The 20,468-nt window shown below is 47.6% G+C and overlaps 1 long non-coding RNA gene across 1 annotated transcript in view; it reads right to left on the bottom strand.

Moving 5' to 3' along the window:
* Positions 1-1,131: 1,131 nt before the first annotated feature.
* The window catches only part of LOC122942524, a 31,152-nt gene continuing 11,815 nt past the window's right edge, over positions 1,132-20,468 (bottom strand). Inside the window, exons 2-3 of the long non-coding RNA XR_006390573.1 lie at positions 1,317-1,460; positions 1,132-1,190 (exon numbers count right to left, since the gene is read on the bottom strand). This is a non-coding gene — a long non-coding RNA (uncharacterized LOC122942524). The remainder of the gene's footprint in view (positions 1,191-1,316; positions 1,461-20,468) is intronic.

Genomic DNA, 20,468 nt, shown 5'->3' with positions numbered 1-20,468 from the left:
TTGTGTGTATATAACATTACAATGTTTGTGCACATGTTGCCCTTGCTGGACGCCCCAGGACTGTGGGTACCCTGCTTATTACTGTTTATAGTATGACGACAGGGGGAACACAGGAGAGGTGATAACTGATTATATATCACCATTAGAACACCCTGCTTATCACTGTATATAGTATAAGGGAAAGGAGAGAACACAGGAGAGGCGAGAACTGGTTATCATCAACAGAACTCCTTTCTCAGTAAATGTTGCATCTCTTTGTGAAAGGCAGGGCAGGCTAGAGGAAGGAAGTAGCCTTTTAGATATCTATAGATGCATTGTAACACAGGCAAAAGCTGGAAATTTGGGCACAACTCAATTATGGTTGACAAGTTTTAGTATCACATGTTCCAAACTGAGGACTGCTCCTGCTCCAAAAAAATGTTCAACCCTTGTGCAACTACCAAAGGTCTGCAGCAGTTCACAGAGAAGGTCAATTTAAAAGTCTCCTTAGGCAGAAAATGTTGAGAAGAACCAGAAAGCTATGATCAGTTGTAATCCTTCCATCTCCGCCTTACTCATTATGCAACACAAAACATATAATAATGGTGGATAAAACAAGATTGGAAACAAGATCTACAAAGTCTTCATAGGGAACATTTCATGAGACTATCTCCATCTACCTGATTATCCTGTGGAAGAAGAGGACTGGGACATCTCTCCGGTGTTCTTATCTCTTCCTTAACTGTAAGAAACACATCCAGTGACTGAATTCATTCCTTACATACAAATAATGAGAGGATATGTGTATTTAGTCATGTCTATTACCTTGGTATGTGAGGGGCTGGTGATCCTCCATCATGACGTCCTTGTAAAGATCTTTGTGTTCTTCTAAATACTCCCACTCCTCCATGGAGAAATAAACAGTGACATCCTGACACCTTATAGAAACCTGACAACACAATGATACAGTCATCAGCCAGATCTCTTCATAGCGTTCCTGTATAATGTCCCAGCATTCCCAGCAGTGTCACCTCTCCAGTCAGCAGCTCAATCATCTTGTTGACGAGTTCTAGGATCTTCTCTCTATTGATTTCCTCATGTATCAGGGGGTGAGGTGGAGGCCCCATGATTGGGCTCAGGGTTCTTCTCCATCCTTCAGACACAGGGGCCTGACAGAGCTCACTAGAGGTCTTCTTTACTACTGTGTAGTCCTGGTTATAGAGAGACACAGTAATAAATATCACTCCACACATTTCCAGGGTCCGTCACCACTCCTGTCATGTCCATCTGTTAGAAACCTAGATAAGATCATGTAATGTGACATCAGAATTTCTCACCTCTCCAGTAAGCCTGAAGAGGATCTCTAGGGTGAGATTTATTATACTCTCCGCCATCTTGTCCCTGTCCATCCTTGATGGGTCAATCAGGAGAATAATCTAATATAGAAGATATCCACTGAGCAGATCCTATATTGTAGGAACCTGAATGGAAAGAACATGAGACAATGAAAAATTCTACAAAATCGTATTTAAAATACAATTACTGGAGTTAACAGGAGGAAACATCGGAGGAGATAAAGTATAGATGTTGTGTTCACTCCTTTTTTATAAATTGGAACAGGAGCTTTTTTTTTAAATCAGTTTACTTTTTATTGAAATAAACAATATTTGGAACAGGAGTTGAATGGCTTAGTCAAGGCGGTTTCTCAATGTATGCGGTCAAAGTGAACAAAAGACATCATCAGTGATGCCAGTACGAACAGAACGTTACCACTATAGACCTCAATGATCAGGCGATATACATACTGCTATTGGAGATCCAACCAATGTTGTCATTGCAGTGATGTAAACAGACTGAAGGAGACCACAGTAGCCTCAGTGCTGGAGCAGTGGAGGATTCTATGTGTCCTATGTTATCCGGGTAATTGTAAAATATGTTTTACATAAAATAAAATATGTTGGCGATACATATATAAAGATTATTATTACTATCTAGACAGACATTGGGTTGGCAGATTTTGTTTTCTCAGGACTAGAGATGAGCAAATCGAAGTTGACGCTTTGTGGAAACGAATCACCTTTTTTCTAAAATAGCGCTGCACATGTTACAAAGTGAAAGTAAGAAACCTGGGAATGAGGGAGCACCCACAATGCTATGCATGCAGTCAATCAGCAGATAGCTAGCCCTGTGATGTCACAGCCCTATAAAAAGCCTCCTCATGCCCGGTCTCTGCTATTTTACAGTGAACTTAGTGCAGGGAGAGACGTGACAGGCACTATGGACAGTGATGAGTAAAGACTTTATTCCAAAGAAAAAGAAAAGATTGAGCAGTTCAGGGAAAGATTATTCATAGTTTAGGGAAAGGATAGGGAGGCATTATCCACACTGTAGGGAGAGAGCAGGGACCAACAGAAGAGTGTCAATCTGTCACGGTCCCTCCCATGGCAGAGGTTAGTAGATCTGAGAGACTGGATGCACGTGAGGTTATCGGACAGCCTCTCTGTTTTCCTGTGCTGCAGTGTTGTTGTTGGTAATGACCACACCTCTCACTGAGGTGTAGCTGGTGGTCATTACTGCTCCTCTATTTAGTCTGGACTCACACTTCATACCATGCGGTTGATATTCTCTGCCTGGAGTTGGAAGAGCTGGTGTGTTTTCCTCATCTGAGTTCCTGCTCATCCATTTTCTATTGAAGATAAATGTACTTATCCTTGTATTTTGTTGTTCCCATTTGCTTGTTGTTTACTACGCCTCAGGGAGACGTTGGTTCGTTCATCTGGGAAGGATCAGTAGTCTCTGACCCTGTCACTACTCCTGGGGATTTTCAGGGTTACCAGGGCCTAGGTTTACAGTGTATGAGTATTCCCACCTTCAGGGTCTATTCATACTGACAGGAGTCAGGGTTAGGTTTAGGGTTTCCTCAGGTGGTGACCATTTCCCTTTTCCTATTCCTTGAGGCCTAGTTCATGGTTCTTTTCCTTCTGTTGTCTTTCTGGTGTTCCTCCCCTCCCCATACATTGTGACATTATCAACCATTCCCCCAAAAAATAAAAATAATGACTGCCATTTTGTTTGTGTCAGTGTAGCGATGGATACTATTTCTGCACTAGTCGGACAACTGCAGGGGCTGTCTTTGGGGGCAGTTGACCTCCGCACGACCGTCTCACAGATCCAGAGACCACAGGCGGCAAAACTTTATTCGGTTCAGGAAGTTGTGCAAACTATATTTTAGATTACGTCCTAACTCTTCTGGCGATGAGAACTAAAGAGAAGAGTGACTATAATCATTTCGTTACTTAAAGGTGACGCCTAGTTTTGGACTTTTTTGTTGTTGACCGGATCACAGTCCCTCCGGTCGGTAGATGAATTTTTCAGAGCTGTGGGTCTTATCTACGATGACCCAGATCGGATCTCCCTCGCAGAGACTAAGTTGCGTGGCTTACAGCAGGGAGAGCGTTCTGCTGAGAACTATTGCTCTGAATTTAAGAGATGGGCTACGGATACGGAGTGGAATGATCCAGCTCTCCGTAGTCAATTCTATCAAGGGTTATCCGAGAGCCTGAAGGACGCGTTGGCGTTTCATGAATATCCTGAGTCATTGGAGGTGGCCATGTTCCTTGTTGTACGTATTGATAGGCGCCTGAGGGAGAGATCACTCTCAGGACGTACATCATATAAGGTGGCGGCCTCCTCCAACACTTTGGGTAGAGAGACACTTGAGTTGATACCTGGTGATAAGAACTTTAGGCTTAAGAGACTCTGTTTTTTCTGTGGAAAAGGGGACATTTTGTTAACGTATGTCATTATGTTCAGCGTCAAGGTGAAAAAAAATAAAATGTTTAATTCTAATCTTCCTCTTGGTGGTGTGGGTGAGGAATCTGAGAATTTACTTTTTTCTTTTGCCGGTAGTACCCAATTTTTCTTGTCTGCCAAGGTGGCACTGGATTTCAAAACTGTGGGAATTGAAGTATTTATTGACAGTTGCGCAGGGGTTAACCTAGTTTATGGTCAATTCGTCCGTATGCATTGATTGACAACAAGTGCATTAGATAAAAATATTTTGGCGTTTGCAATTAATTCCGCACCACTCTTACAGAAATGTTTGTCACAAATAGTGCAGGACATCCGTTTAAAAGTGGGCGATTTTCATCAAGAATCCATTTCGCGTTTTGTGCTAAAAAGGTCTACCTGCTCCCTTGGTGCTAGGTTTAGCATGGTTAAGCAAACATAATCCTACCATCGGTTGGCAAGCGAGACAAATTCTTGATTGGAGTAATTATTGTATAGACAACTGTCTTAACACATCACCTACTGTTGTACCTTTGTTTATTTCTGATGTATTCTCTAAAAGTAGAGACCAGGAGTTACCTCCACATAGGGAGTATGATTGCCCCATCAACCTTGTTCCAGGAGCTAGGTTGCCGAAGTCTCAGTTGTATAATCTTTCTGAACCCGAAAGAGCAGCCACGCGAGAATATATCACAGAGAGTTTGGCTAAAGGGCATATTAGACCATCTAAATCCCCAGTGGATGCAGGGTTCTTCTTTGTTAAGAAAAAAAAAAGAACTCTTAGGCCATGTTTGGACTTCCGTGAGCTTAATCGCATTACTGTCCGTGATCCTTATCTCCTTCCTGTGATCCCAGATTTGTTCAAAAAGATTGTCAGTGCCAAGGTGTTCTCTAAATTGGATTTGAGGGGGGCATATAATCTGGTATAGATCAAGGAGGGGGATGAATGGAAGATGGCATTTAATACCCCTGAAGGTCATTTTGAGAATATGGTCATGCCTTTTGGGTTAACCAATGCTACTGCGGTTTTTCAACATTTCATCAATGACATCTTTTATCATCTGGTGGGCAGGTTTGTTGTGGTGTATCTGGATGATATTCTAATTTATTCTCCTGACATGGGTAGGAGCAGTCTTGTGGCAGGGTCCTTCACCTAGTAAATGGCGCCCCTGTGCTTTCTTCTCTAAGAAGCTCTCCACTGCTGAAACAAATGATGACGTAAGTAATAGAGAGTTGCTGGCCATTAAGTTGGTTTTTGAGGAATGGCTTCATTGGTTGGAAGGAGCAATTCATCCTATTACGGTAATTACTGATCACAAAAATCTGGCGTTGCAGTCGGCTAAACATCTGAACCCAACGCAGACCAGATTTTATTTTGTTGTCACTTATCGCCCTGGGGTTAAGAACATCAAGGCAGATGCTTTGTTGCGTAGCTTTCCTGGGGTGGTGATTCGGAAGATCCTGGCCCAATATTGGCTGAAGGGATGGTAATATCTGCCCTCTGTGAGGTTATCTGACAGCCTCTCTGTTTTCATGTGTTGCAGTGTTGTTGTTGGTAATGACCACACCTCTTGACTCAGGTGTAGCTGGTGGTCATTACTGCTCCTCTATTTAGTCTGAACTCACACCTCACAGCTGGTGTGTTGTCCTCATCCGAGTTCCTGCTCATCCATTTTCTATTGAAGATAAGTGTACTTCTCCTTGTATTTTGTTGTTCCCATTTGCTCGTTGTTTACTAGGCCTCAGGGAGACGTTGGTTCATTCATCTGGCAAGGAACCAGTAGTCTCTGACCCTGTCACTACTCCTAGGGATTTTCAGGGTTACCAGAGCCTAGGTTTACAGTGTCTGTCCGTCCACTTTGCTGCCAGTTCTTGTGCCCAGAACCTGTTTGGGCTGAACTCACCTGCATATGGTGCGGGCCCTTCCCTCTGTATGTTACCAGTGTGATATCAGTGGCGCGAATTCATTTCAGTCTTTAAATCACACTTTTCTGTCCATTTTCTGCCCGTCATTTGCATTTTAATGCCACTTTCACCTAATTTCCCCTCGGGACGCTCACTGCAACCTTTTTAGTACTGGTGATAAGGTCTCCTCAAAATCCATTAAAAAACAACAAAAAATGTGACTAATAAACTTACGAATGAGAAACCAACTTCAGCCTCGTGTCCTGTATCTGCTTCGTGATACTTGGGGGTGTGATTCTCTTCTTGTTGTGTGATTCGTTTTTATCTAGTTGTGTTTTTAGTGATTTTTTTCATTTAAATTAGAATTTTATATGTTTTGGTCGTTAGATTTATTGATCTATTGTGTCTATGGATATCAAAAAGAGGTCGGTGGAATTCATCTTTATAGTAACTTTTTATATATTTTACCCAGATTTCCTGGATATGTCTTCTATATAACGCCCCCTCCTCCAGTCCACATCTCTGAGATCTCCTGGATATGTCTTCTATATAATGCCCCCTGCTCCAGTCCACGTCTCTGAGATCTCCTGGATATGTCTTCTATATAACGCCCCCTCCTCCAGCCCACGTCTCTGAGATCTCCTGGATATGTCTTCTATATAACGCCCCCTCCTCCAGTCCACATCTCTGAGATCTCCTGGATATGTCTTCTATATAACACCCCCTGGTCCAGTCCACGTCTCTGAGATCTCCTGGATATGATTTCTATATGACACCCCTGCTACGCTCCACGTCTCTTGAGATCTGGATTTTTTATTCTCTGCTGGTTAAGGGGAGTGGTTTGTGCTCCCAGGTGCTATTAATTACATTGCTGGACTCTTCCTAAGCTCGCTCTACTAAGCTTGCTGCACTATGTGGACTTGTGAATAAGTTATTTTTTTAATAGTATCTTTTTATCAAAGGTTAACAAAAAGCATTACAAACACCCCATGGAAAGGCAAATCACCCATAGGCCCAGTACAATGATCAACATGGTATTAATCACAACAGTTTCCTTTTAGCCCTTACTCAGGTCAGCAGCGGATAGTAACATTAATAGTGTGAATAGCACCCAGTAGAATATGTCTTATATATGGAATAATAAAGAGTACTGCATACACATACACATTCATACACTCCCTCATCAGCCAGAGACAGAAAATCACTACCCCCTAAGGCATCAGCGTTTGGGCTCCAATCCAGGGATCCCAAATCTTCATAAAGCGGTCTGGGGTCCCTCATATATAAACTTATATAACTCAAGGTCAGTATTGATTATTTGTATCCATTGTTGCTCCGTAGGACTTTTAGGGGGTTTCCAATTAAGGAGGATAGTTTTCCTAGCGTAGAACAACAGAATTCTGCATAATTTCCTGCCGAATTTGGTGGGAACAACTTCATTAGCTATCCCCAGCAGACTCGTCAGTGGAGTAAAGACATTTAGGAAAGCCCAGCCTATAATTAATGTAGGCATGGATCTCTTCCCAGAAGCTATAGATGACTGGACACTGCCAAACCATATGAATTAGGCAGCCCTTTTCATATCCACATCGCGTACATTGTGGGTCTGGTAATTTACCTATTTTGAATAGTCTCTCAGGGGTATAGTATATCCTATGAAACCACTTAATTTGAATCAATTGATCTCTAGCGCTCACCACTGTTGATCTCCATGCATGGCCAATTTCCTTAATATGTGTATCTTCTAGAATTTCTACATCTCTTCTCCACCTGACAAGTGAGTTATCGAGAAGAGAGTCCTGCAGCATCATTAGCGATGCATAGAGAGCCGACACTGGTTTGACCAAAGGAACCCTCCTAACCACTGCTTCTACCGGGCCACACTCCAGCTTTAGAGGTTCTTACCAAACTGCGCATGACAGGCATGTCTAAGCTGAAAGTATCTGAACAGACTATGTTGGGGAAGATTAAACTCTTGCTTCAGAATGCTAAAAGATCTGAACAAACGCCTATCATATAATTGGGTAAGATAACGCAATCCCTTTTGGGCCCAAAATTCGAATTCTTCTAATGAGAACAATTCCAGTAAGCCTCTATTTTTCCACAAAGGCAAATAGACCAAGTAGGAATATTCTCCCCAAGAGTTACTCATCTGACTCCATTTGACCCAGATCTTCACTGTCGCAGCCATAGATTGGGTATAGTGTTCTGCAGAGCCAGCCCCACTCCTGTATGCCAAATTCGTAAGCGCTTCATAGGACCCCATCAATGCTGCCTCTAGCACTACTGCCAGGTTGCCCGAATCAGCCCGTACCCACAAGGCCACGTAACTCAGCTGCACAGCCACATAGTACATGTACATATTTGGCAAAGCAAGGCCTCCCTGTAGGTAAGTTGCCTGAAGGGGGCGTCTCGCTATTCTGGGAGAGGATTTGTTCCATAGAAAGGGAGTGATCGCTTTATCCACTGTAGTAAAATGTTTATTGGGGAGTAGTATCGGGGCAGCCCTATATCTATATAGGTATAGCAACTTTGGGAGAAGAATCATTTTTATAATATTGATACGCCCAATGAGGTTCAGAGGTAGGTTCTCCCAAGCTTCTAAATTTTTAGTAAAATACTGCACTGTAGGAACAACAATTAGGTCATAAAACTTCGCTACCTCTTTGTGAATAATAATCCCCAAATATGTAAATTGCTCAACAATCTGAAGCCTAGTATTCAATGAGATGTGAGTTGGATTAAATCCATCAATTGGGCAGAGACTTGACTTGGCCCAGTTCACACAAAGCCCCGAGAAGCCACCAAAATGGTCCACAACCTGTAAAAGGGTATCTAAGGACTTCCCTGGATCAGCTAGGTATACCAACATGTCATCAGCATATAGCAAGAGTTTCTCTGTAATTCCTGCTATTTCCCAACCTTCTATGTTTGAGTCAGAGGAAATGAGTATCGACAGAGGTTCCATTATTAATGCGAATAACTAGGGGGAGAGAGGGCATCCTTGTCTTGTGCCTCTACCTAAGGAGAAGGGATCTGACTCTTGCTGAAGGGGATCTATAAAGCATCTGTAGCCAGCGCAGAAATTTCACAGGGAACCCCATACGCTCTAACACTGCCTACCTAAAGTCCCACTCTACTGAATCAAAAGCTTTTTCATTATCTAAGGAAGCAAGGACCCTCATACCTTGATTATCATGTTTAACCTGAAGATTAGTGAACAGAGATTAATATCGGTAGTCTTCCCAGGCATGAAACCCGACTGATCTACCCCCACTAAGGAAAGAATTACCTCCCTCAATCTCAATGCCAGTATCTTCGCAAAGATTTTGACGCCGAGATTCAGAAGTGAGATAGGCCGATAAGAAATACATTGATCAGAAGGCTTCCCCCTGTTTATGTATTAGTACTATTGTTGCCTCCAAAAAAGAAGGAGGCAGTGAACCTTGTTCCAGCGCATATCTCAACAACTTCCCCATTCTAGTAACAAGGTCTTTTGAAAAACGCTTATACCATTCAGCTGGAAATCCATCAGGACCCGGGTCTTTTTGGTTGCTAAAGAGTTAATGGCTGTTTCAATCTCAGAATCTGATATATCCGCCGCCTGCAAGAAATTTGGCAATCTTTCCCGGGGGGGTTCGTGGTTTTGGGGGCATACAAGTTTGTATAAGAGGAGGCAAACTGACGGCAAACATCTTTAGGCTCCCTCAACAACATTCCCTGGTCATTCAGTACTCCCGCCACTATCGTTTGCTGGGTCTCAGATCTAGCCAGATATGCCAAAGCTCTACCACATTTATTGCCATCTGAAAAAATGGTTTGTCTCTGATTCAAGAGCTTCTTTTGAGTATACTCAGTTAAATGCAGATGAAACCTATGTTGTGCATCTAGCCACAAATTCTGGTTCGCACTACAAGGATCTAGTATGTACATCCTCTCGCTATCTACCAGTTCTCTCTCCAATTTCGTTCGCTTGATATTCAATTCCTTTCTGTGAGTTGCTATTGCAGAAATCAATGCTCCCCTCACCAGCGACTTAAAGGCATCCCATTCCACTAGGGGATCAACAGATCCTTCATTTTCCATCCAATAGTTTCCCATGACATCTAGACACTCACTCACCACCGGTAAGACTTCCAGCCACATGGGATTCAAGCGCCATTGTTTATCCGCTGAAGCCAACGGTTGGGACAAAATCAGGAGGAGGGCATGATCCGAAACACCTCTCGGCAGATAATCACTAGACCTGATATAGGGAGACAGATCTTTACTGACAAAGGACTAGTCTATACGGGATATTGAGCCAGTGAAAGCCGAATAGCACGAGAATTGTGTATCTGTGGGATGTAAATAACGCCACGTCTCTATCAGACTATAGGTATCAGCCTAACATGAAAGCGCATTGTTGTGAGAGGCCTGGGGATTCAATCTATCTCGTATTGGATTCAAATTCTCTGAGGCCCCTCCCTCTGCTGGGGAATTATCAGAGAGCCATGTGAAGTGAGCTCAATGTACAGTAACACATGGCTGTTCTGCAGTTTTACACACAACATCTCTGTCTGATCTTTTACAAACCCATTCTGTGCATCAAAAACTATAATTCCATATTATACATTAGCTCAAAAGCTTGACCATCCCCCACCCCCCAGCACTGATGCCGATTTGTTTCCATTACAGCTGTACTCCAGTTGTGTATAAACCTTACACTATGTATCTTTATAGATGCATATACAGCTCAGCTACATGTGTCTTCTCCGGTCCCCTAACACCACTTTGGCTGAATGGCTTCCTATACAGCCCTGCTACATCTTTATTCTACTCCCCCACTAGCACTGTGTCTGAAAAGCTTCATATACAGCTCTGCTACATCTGTCTGTTTATCTCTTCAACCAGCACTGTGTCAGAACAGCCGCATATTCAGCACTGCTACATCTGTTTATCTCTTCCACCAGCATTGATGCTGACCCGCCACATATACAGCTCTGCTACATCCGTCTATTCCTTTCCCCATTAGAAATATGGCTGAACAGCAGCATATTCAGCTCTGCTACATCCATCAGCCCCCCATATGCCACCATCAGCCCCCGAAGTGCCTCCATCAGCCCCGGTATTAAAATTATTGGTGGGCAGTGCGCCCCCACCTGTATTAAAATCATTGGTGGGCAGTGCGCCCTCCCCCTCCACCCCACCCCCTGTATTAAAATCATTGGAGGGCAGTGCACCCCCCCCCCCCCCGTATTAAAATAATTGGTGGGCAGTGCGCCCCCCCGTATTAAAATCATTGGTGGGCAGTGCGCCCCCCCCGTATTAAAATCATTGGTAGGCAGTGCGCCCTCCCCCTCCACCCCCCCCCCCCCCATCATTGGTGGCAGCGGTAGTTCTGATCGGAGTCCCAGCAGTGTAATGAACTGAAGTCCTGGCTGCCATGGTCAGTTACTCTGCGGCATTATACTTACACTCACCGGTCTGTGTGGCGCATTGCTTATGCTTATAGCAATGCGCCGCACAGACCTGTGACGAGTAACAAGAAGGAGCACCGGGCGGCCACAGCGCATGTAAGTATATTGCTGCAGAGTAACTGACCATGGCAGCCAGGACTTCAGTAGCGTCCTGGCTGCCGAGCTAACCGATCGGAGCCCCAGCATTACACTGCTGGGACTCCGATCGGAACTGCCGCTGCCACAAATGATGGGGGGAGGAGGGGGGCCGCACTGCCCACCAATGATTTCGCCACAATAATCTTATTTTTAATCAATACTCGGCCATCCTGAAGTTGAAGGAGGGGGGGGGGGGGGAGACCGGCACATTTATTCACAGCAGTGCAGCTCCGATCTCCTCACCATTCACTGAGGAGATCCGACTGTTGAACGCTGAAAGCCCGGACAGCTCCCCTCCTCCTCTCTGATAGGACACCATTCCCCCCACGCCTTCTCCTTCTGGCGACGTGCGCGCTCACAGTTAAATGAGAGGTCGCCCACTGGATCGCCAGGGAAACATCTGCACGAGCGCGGCCCAAGGATGCGGCAGGTGAGCGATGGCCGTATCCATGGGCAGCGAATACAAACAATGGAGTAGGAGAATTGAATTTTAGAGAGAACAGTAGTTTTTTTTTTATGCAATATATTTAGTCAAATGTTCACTGGGGGGTATATAATTAAATAAAATATGATCATGAATATGGGAATACCCCTTTAAGACAAGGAGCAAGAAACTAAGGTTTGCTAGATTCTCTTTGTGTGTTGTTGGCCTGATTCTAGCTAGTCCTCCAACTACAGCAGACAGGGTCTAATTGTAACTCATATTTACTGTTCATCACCATCTAAACATGTGCTCCATGGACAATGCTACTAAGTGTGTGTCCTGTGCAATGTATGCATGCCTTGAAGAACCATTCGAGGGTGAATACATTTGCTCTAGATGCAATCATGTTGCATATTAGGGGCATTGCAAAACTGGTGAGAGCCTTAGACCTCACTGTGCAGGCACTGACTGGGGTCAGTGAAATGGATGTGGGAGAAGGAGGGCAAGATCAGGACTATCAGGTCAACAGTTGGGTTAATGTAGGAAGAAGGGGTAGAGGGAAAAGTAGGGCCGGCTCCAGGTTCATGTGGACCCTTGGGCGATAAATCCCAGTGGGCCCCCTTGAGGCATTTTTTTACATTTAGATGTCCCCCTGTGGCTGCCACACAATATAATAATGACACCCAGTGGCCCCTATACAGTATAATGACCACTAGTGGCCCTTCACACATTATAATGACCCCCCAACCCCCCCCCCCCCCCCACTGTATAATGACTCCCAGTGGCCCTCCATTCAAAATATTGACCCCCCAGTAGCCCCCACACTGGGGGAATACTGTATGGTGGGGGCTCTGGGGGTCATTATACTGAATGGAGGGTCATTGGGGATCATTATACTAAATGGGGACACTGGGGGTCATTATACTATGTAAAGGGCCCTCACAGTAAAATGACCCATCAGTGGCCCTCCATTCAGAATAACGACCCCCAGTCACCCCCACACTGGGGGTTATACTGTATGGAGGGGGCACTGGGGGTCATTATACTAAATGAAGGGTCAATGGGGATCATTATACTAAATGGGGGGCACTGGGGGGTCATTATACTGTGTACGGGGCCCTCACAGTGTAATGACCCCCAGTGGCCCCCTCACATACCTACCATTGCTGGAGCGCAGGGGACCCGGCGGTCCTGTCATTCACTAACCGCAGCTCCCTGCGCTCCTTCTCTCCTCAGACCCGCTGCAGCAGTGAGACACACGTAATGACGTCACCCCTAGGCCGGGCCTGGAGGAGAGAAGGAGATGTGCAGTGATGTAGCTAGAACTGACTGGGCCCCACAGAAAATTTTAGTACACCCCCCCCCCAGTGGGTTTACATCACATTTTTCCTAACGGTTTGATGTATACAAATGTGCAGCACTCCACATTTTTGAATCCTGCAGAGTCCTGTAACAAATACATACGTTAACGTATATGTTTTTTTTTTACAATGGAACTGTATGGTGAACGGACGCCACTGTACGGCATCAGTCTGAGGATTGTATGGTGAACGGACGCCACTGTGCGGCATCAGTCTGAGGATTGTATGGTGAACGGACGCCACTGTACGGCATCAGTCTGAGGATTGTATGGTGAACGGACGCCACTGTACGGCATCAGTCTGAGGCATCTGTTAACGCATACATTTTTGGTATACATTAAATGGATGGCACAAATGGGATGTGAACACAGCCCTAGTGTCAGAATAAGCACCAGTACACAGCGGAGCAGCGTGGCGGAGAGGGGAGGCCGCCATGTACTGACAGAGCGCTGCCTGGTCCTGGTGGTCAGGGGTGAGGACTGTGTTTCCTAAGTATCATTTACCTATTGGAAAATACAGGGCACAGTATAATATACTAGAATCTATATAATAAAGATATTAGCCCTACACCCGAATAATAATACAATTAGGGGGTCATTTATTATATAGAAATACGTCTATGTTAGGCGTATTTCTGACACAGATTGTGGCGCAAAGGTCCTTAGCAACTCAATCTGCATCTTTTTCCACTCATGCCAGGTCTAAAAAAAGATGGTGTGGGCAGGGAAAGGGATACAGTTATGGCCATACAGTTATTGGATACCACCGCCATATAGTGATAACACTGCCATACAATGATAAAACCACCATACAGTACAGGATAAAAGGGTATAAGAGGGCACAGTACAGGGAATGACTATGGGCACTGCACAGGGTGTGGTAAGAGGGCACAATGCAGGGTATAAAGGGGCACAGTACTGGGTGGGGGGCACAGTCACATGACCCTGTAACATTAGAAGGTCCTTATGGTTAATGCGGTTCAGACGCCACCATAATGAGAGGCAGAGGAGTGAGACAGGGGCCAAGGGCCCTGGATGGACAGGAGGGGTGGACACAGAAAGTAGGTAGAAGGGGCTCTGAGGGGGATTCATACAAGAAGTAGGGGCAGGAGGTCTGTGCAGGGCAGCAATAGGAGATAGGAGGGTGGAACAGGAGCTCTGGATAAATGAGGGAGGAAAGGAGACAGCAGGGGCTCCATGAGGATGAGATAAGACAGGATATGATGGGGGCAGGTGTCATGGAGGCAAAGTGCTTAATGAAACAGTAAAACAACGAAATACAATGAAGCAGCATCCAGCAGCAGCACGAATAGTTCCCTCCCTCCTGTCCCACAGAGAAGAGAAAGTCACAGTCTTACTCATAGACTGTCTTCACACTTCTCTGCCCTGCCAGTCTCTCTCCCAAGGCAGCATGTCCTGTGTAGAAGGGGCGTGTCTCAGTCTCTGCAGCAGCCAGCCTCATGTGATTCAGAGGGCCCACCAAAGAGGTACTGCGTAAGTAAAATGACAGCAGTAAGAGCTTCCATGTGTATTGATGGAAGTGCTCATAGAAGCTCAGTGGGGCCCCCCCCAGGAGCATTGGGCCCCGGAACTTGCCCGGGGATGCTGGGTTATGACGCCGGCCCTGGGGAAAAGTGCCAGGGAGGCTAGTCCTGAGCTGTAATGCCCTAGTAAATATGCCTGTTTGGCTGATATTAGGGATGAAAGCCCAGGGCCAGCAACACTGTGTCATGGAACCATGAACCAGACGTACAACAAGAGATAAGTGGAAAATAAGAAGGTTTTATTGAAGAGCAAGCCGTAAGCAAAGTCCGAACGGATGGCTAAACCGAAGCAGGGTCTTGCGGAGACAGAGGTCAGGAACCAGAAGGGTAGTCAGACGAAGCCAGGAACAGGAACCAACGGGGTAGTCAGACGAAGCCGGAATCAGGAACCAACGGGGTAGTCAGACGAAGCCGGAATCAGGAACCAACGGGGTAGTCAGACGAGGCCAGGATCAGGAACCAGAAGCAGCTGCAGTCTTGGAAGCATGTGAACACAGGAGGACCAAGCAAGGAACTGAAGCCACAGACCTCCTATATATATGAGCTAGGCATCCAGCTCCTCCCAGTGGGAAGGAGGAGCCGCAGGGTGGGAGGCTACAAGAAAACCCAGAAACCAAGATGGCCGCCAGCACATGTCAAACGAAGGGAACAGCAAGGAGGTAAGACCATGACAGTACCTCCCCCTCAAGGGCCCCTCCTCCGCGGAGTAAGGAACGGTTTCTGAGGGAAGCGTGCGTGGAAGGCTCGGAGCAAGACAGGAGCATGGACATCTGCGGAGGGAACCCAGGAACGCTCCTCTGGACCATAACCACGCCAATGGACCAAAAACTGCACCCGGCCGCGGACCAGGCGTGAGTCCAGGATATTGCTCACCTCATACTCCTCACGATTGCCCACTTGGACCGGACGAGGCCGAGGAATCGAGGAAGTGAAACGATTACACACCAGTGGCTTCAACAGGGAGACATGAAACACGTTGGAGATCCGCATGCCAGGAGGAAGCGCAAGGGCATAGGCTACCGGGTTTACCCTGCGAAGCACTCGGAAGGGACCAACAAAGCGAGGCGCCAGCTTGGGAGTGGGCACTCGAAGGTTGAGGTTGCGGGTGGACAACCATACGCGGTCTCCGACCTGGTAGGAAGGAGCGGGCGCTCGTCTGCGATCAGCCTGGAGTTTCTGGCGCTGCGCAGAGACCTCAAGGGACCTCTGGATCTGTACCCAAGAAGCACGTAGGACGGAAAGGTGATCCTCCACAGCCGGAATATCCTGGGGAGAGAATACCTCCGGTAACACGGCAGGTTGGAACCCATAATTGGCCATGAAGGGAGACGTCCCAGAGGAAGAGTTCACCGCCGTGTTCCTGGCAAACTCAGCCCAAGGCAGGAGGTCAACCCAATTGTCTTGGTGATCGGAGACATAGCAACGAAGGAATTGCTCCAAGGCCTGATTGGATCGTTCTGCGGCCCCATTGGACTGAGGGTGGTAGGCCGAGGAGAAAGAGAGATGAATCCCCAACTGGGAGCAAAAGGCGCGCCAGAACCTGGACACAAACTGACTCCCCCGATCCGACACAATCTCCTTGGGCAAACCGTGCAACCGGAAGACCTCCCTGGCAAAAATCGAGGCCAACTCTTGTGCAGAGGGTAACTTCTTGAGAGGAACACAGTGGCACATTTTGGAAAACCGATCCACAATCATGAGAATGACCGTATGGCCTCGGGATGCAGGGAGGTCCACAATGAAATCCATCCCCAGGTGTGACCATGGACGCTCCCCGGTGGCTATGGGTTGCAAAAGGCCCAACGGAAGGTGCCGAGGGGACTTACTCTGGGCACAAACGGAGCATGCCGCTACATATGCGGCGATGTCGGAACGTAGAGAAGGCCACCAGAACAGACGTGAAACCGCCCAGGACAGCTGATTCTTTCCAGGGTGCCCCGCGGCCTTGGAGTTATGGTAGGTTCGCAACAACCGAGTGCGCAACTCCTCAGGCACAAAACATCTGCCGTTGGGTCTCCCAGAGGGAGCACCAGATTGAGCCGCCAAAATCTGCTCACCCAGAGGAGAAGTCAGGCTGGTGCGAATAGCGGCGAGGATCTGATTCGGGGGTATGACCGTAGTCGGAATCGACTCCTCCCCGGACAGCTCGGAGTACTGCCGTGATAAGGCATCCGCTCTGATGTTCTTGGAGCCGGGTAGGTAGGAGACCACGTAATTAAAACGTGACAAGAACAGAGCCCATCTGGCCTGACGTGGTGTCAATCTCTTGGCCTCAGAGAGGTAGGTCAGATTCTTGTGGTCCGTCAGGATGAGAACCGGAACCACCGAGCCCTCGAGCAAGTGCCTCCATTCTTTAAGGGCCTGCACGATGGCCAATAACTCCCTGTCACCAATCTGATAGTTGCACTCCGCGGAAGACAGTTTCCGGGAGTAAAACCCACAAGGAAGCAGAGGGCCCTCTGGTGTTCTACGCTGAGACAGGAGGGCGCCTACTCCCGTCTCAGACGCATCCACCTCGAGGACAAAAGGCAACCCAGGGTTGGAATGCGACAGAATCGGAGCCGACACAAAGGCGGACTTTAGAGCCTCAAAAGCTCGGATGGCCTCGAGCGGCCAGACCTGAGGATTACTGCCCTTCCTGGTCAGATCCGTGAGAGGCTTGGCTAGCATGGAAAAGTCCCTGATGAACTTCCGATAATAATTGGCGAAGCCCAAAAAGCGCTGCAGGGCACGAAGCCCACTGGGCTGGGGCCACTGTAAGACAGCCGAAACCTTCTCAGGATCCATGGAGAACCCCTCAGCGGAAATGATGTAACCTAAGAAGGTTACCTGGGATCGGTGAAATTCGCATTTCTCAAGCTTACCGAACAGCTTGTTCTCTCGTAAGCGTTGCAACACTCGTCTGACATCCAGAATGTGGGCCTCCATGGATGCAGAATATACCAAGATGTCATCCAAATAGACCACCACACACTGCTGCAACAGGTCACGGAAAACATCGTTGATGAATTCCTGGAAGACTGCGGGCGCATTGCACAACCCAAAGGGCATAACCAAGGATTCATAATGACCGGTCCTGGTGTTAAACGCGGTCTTCCACTCATCGCCCGCCTTGATCCTTACCAGGTTATATGCCGCCCTCAGGTCGAGTTTGGTAAAGACCGTGGCCCCTTTGAGGCGATCGAACAGCTCGGAAATCAAGGGTATCGGGTAAGCGTTCTTGATCGTGATGCGATTGAGACCCCTGTAATCGATGCAAGGCCTCAACTCGCCGCCCTTCTTTTTCACAAAGAAAAATCCAGCCCCTGCCGGGGACGAGGATTTGCGAATGTGTCCGCGTGAAAGCGCCTCCCTCACGTACTCCTCCATGGCCTCATTCTCCGCTACCGACAGTGGATAGACTTTGCCACGAGGAGGAACGGCACCGGATTGTAACTCTATGGCACAATCGTATGGGCGGTGCGGAGGTAGGGCAACCGCGCGCACCTTATCGAATACATCCCGGTACTCTTCGTATTCAGGAGGCAACAGAGAGTCCGAGGAAGTACACAGCAACTTGACAGGCCCATGGATGCAACTAGCCCCACACTGCGGTGACCACGAGAGGATCTCGACCGATCTCCAATCGAAAGTCGGATTATGCTTCTGGAGCCAGGGGTACCCCAAGACCACCGAGTAGTGTGGAGACGAAATAACCTGGAGACAGACCGACTCTCTGTGAACGGCACCAATGGCTATCCCCACTGGAAGGGTCTCATGAGTCACGTGTGGCGGCAGAAGGGGTCTGCCGTCTATCGCCTCAAGAGCCAGTGGGGAACCTCGAGGCTGCAGAGGAATGGAATTGGCGGCAACGAACACTCTATCAATGAACAAACCACCAGCACCAGAGTCCACCAACGCCTGGGTCGTCACCGAGCCCCCGACCCAGGAGAGGACAACCGTGATCAGTGGTTTGTCAACACGGGAAACCGGGGACGAGGAGACTCCACCCAAGATCTGCCCCCGACAGGACCTCAGGTGCGAGCGTTCTCCCGGACGGTTCGGACATGCCAACCGAAAATGCCCACCGAGACCACAGTACATGCATCGGCCCTCGCGTCTCCGGAGTACCCTCTCCCCCTCAGACAGGCGAGCAAACCCCCGCTGCATGGGTTCACCCCCAGACAAGTCATCCCCAGGAGGCGTGGGAGGAGAGGGAGGCACGGGTGGGACAGCAAACGTAGGCGCCAATCTGTTAGGAGACCTCCGCAGGCTCTCCTTAAAGGAAGGTCTCTCCCTGAGTCTGGTGTCAATCAAAATCAGGAAAGAAATAAGAGACTCGAGCTCCACTGGTAGGTCCTTAGCTGCAACCTCATCCTTCAAGGCATCCGAGAGACCATGAGAGAAAGCAGCGACCAGAGCCTCATTATTCCAGCCCACCTCTGCTGCCAGGGTACGAAACTCAATGGCGTATTCAGCTACGGATCGTGAACCCTGTCTGATGGACATAAGGAGCTTCGCAGCAGAGGCAGCACGAGCCGGCACATCGAATACCTTCCGGAGAGAAGCAACAAAACCGGAAAACTCGGCAACCACCGGATTGTTGTTCTCCCATAAAGGGCTGGCCCAGGCCAAGGCCTTGTCCGAGAGCAGCGAGATCAAGAAGCCCACCCTTGATCTCTCAGTAGGAAAGGCATGTGGCAGCAACTCGAAGTAAATGCCCACCTGGTTAAGGAAACCTCGGCACTGAGTTGGCTCTCCCCCAAAGCGCTGTGGAAGGGGGGCAGAACCGGTCATACCCTGAAACACCACAGGCGCAGCAACAGGTGTCAGGGTAGACTCTGGTGCAACAACCGGAGCGGCAGTAGGAGCGGGCCCAGGAGCGACAACCGACCCATCGGCAACGGAAGCTAAATGAGCCGTGCGTTCAAGCAGGGTTTGCAACGCCACAGCGAACCGACCCAACAGGTGATCCTGCTGATCAAGTCTGGCAACCAGCGTAGGTAGCGAGGGTGGCCCTGTACCGTCAGAATTCATGGCTTGGTCCTAATGGGCTTGGTCCTAATGTCATGGAACCATGAACCAGACGTACAACAAGAGATAAGTGGAAAATAAGAAGGTTTTATTGAAGAGCAAGCCGTAAGCAAAGTCCGAACGGATGGCTAAACCGAAGCAGGGTCTTGCGGAGACAGAGGTCAGGAACCAGAAGGGTAGTCAGACGAAGCCAGGAACAGGAACCAACGGGGTAGTCAGACGAAGCCGGAATCAGGAACCAACGGGGTAGTCAGACGAAGCCGGAATCAGGAACCAACGGGGTAGTCAGACGAGGCCAGGATCAGGAACCAGAAGCAGCTGCAGTCTTGGAAGCATGTGAACACAGGAGGACCAAGCAAGGAACTGAAGCCACAGACCTCCTATATACAGACGTGGACAAAATTGTTGGTACCCTTTGGTCAATGAAAGAAAAAGTCACAATGGTCACAGAAATAACTTTAATCTGACAAAAGTAATAATAAATTAAAATTCTATAAATGTTAACCAATGAAAGTCAGACATTGTTTTTCAACCATGCTTCAACAGAATTATGTAAAAAAATAAACTCATGAAACAGGCATGGACAAAAATGATGGTACCCCTAGAAAACACAGAACATAATGTGACCAAAGGGACATGTTAATTCAAGGTGTGTCCACTAATTAGCATCACAGGTGTCTACAACCTTGTAATCAGCCATTGGGCCTATATATATGGCTCCAGGTAATCACTGTGTTGTTTGGTGATATGGTGTGTACCACACTCGACATGGACCAGAGGAAGCAAAGGAAAGAGCTGTCTCAAGAGATCAGAAAGAAAATTATAGACAAGCATGTTAAAGGTAAAGGCTATAAGAC

Source organism: Bufo gargarizans, chromosome 6 (genome assembly GCF_014858855.1).
Source record: "Bufo gargarizans isolate SCDJY-AF-19 chromosome 6, ASM1485885v1, whole genome shotgun sequence".
NCBI lineage: Eukaryota > Metazoa > Chordata > Amphibia > Anura > Bufonidae > Bufo > Bufo gargarizans.
The sequence above is the reverse complement of the archived record's forward strand: the minus strand, read 5'-3'. Positions and strand labels throughout refer to the sequence as shown.